General features: G+C 45.4%; 1 pseudogene; it reads right to left on the reverse strand.

Moving 5' to 3' along the window:
- Window positions 1-472: 472 nt before the first annotated feature.
- LOC116818197 (U4 spliceosomal RNA) lies at window positions 473-552 on the reverse strand (annotated as a pseudogene).
- Window positions 553-791: the final 239 nt, after the last annotated feature.

Consider the following 791-nt stretch of genomic DNA (forward strand, 5'->3'; position numbering starts at 1 on the left):
CTGGGAGAGGCGACGGTGGAGGAAAGGGTTTACTTTCCTTGTGTTAAGATCCAGAGGGTCTGGGTCTTGGGGGGACCCCGGGCAAGGTTTTGTGGGGACCAGAGTGTACCAGGCACTGGAATTCCTGGTTGGTGGCAGCGCTACAGGTTCTAAGCTGGTAATTAAGCTTAGAGGAATTCATGCTAGTACCACATCTTTTGGACGCTAAGGTTCAGAGTGGGGATTTGTACCATGACAGGGGGGGCATAAATTAAATTTAAGTAGAGAGCCAGATCCAAACATTACCTAAGAACAGGGATGTTCATATCTGGAGATCTGGTTCAGGTCCATCCACTGGGCTTGTTGGGAAAGCAGCATTCCTTCCCCTCAGGTGGACCAGCAGCAGTACTACAAGTGGCTGCTCTATGTTCTTCAGAGCGTGGTCCTCATTTCCACTCTGGGGATGGAACAGCAGCACTCAAATCAGCTGTTACTGTAGGAAAAGTTTTCAACTAGCAATAATCACATCTCAGATTAACTTCATTGGTTATGATACTGCCACTGCTTCTGTCACCCAAATATGTGCAGGAGTATTTGTTACCTTTTGCTGGAATGGGAGATCATTCTCCAATGGAAATGAGATACGTTGTCAAATATAGGTAGAGTAGTGGATATTTTAAATCCTTCAGCTGGACTGAGATGTCTGTTCTTAATCCACCTTCTGGCAAGGTCAGTGTTATTAATTTGTGTTGATGCAGTTCAGCGATAGCTCCTACATAGTAGTGCCTGTTCATAATGCTGAATTGACTAAA

This window comes from Chelonoidis abingdonii, chromosome 1 (genome assembly GCF_003597395.2).
Source record: "Chelonoidis abingdonii isolate Lonesome George chromosome 1, CheloAbing_2.0, whole genome shotgun sequence".
In the NCBI taxonomy this organism is placed as follows: Eukaryota; Metazoa; Chordata; order Testudines; family Testudinidae; genus Chelonoidis; species Chelonoidis abingdonii.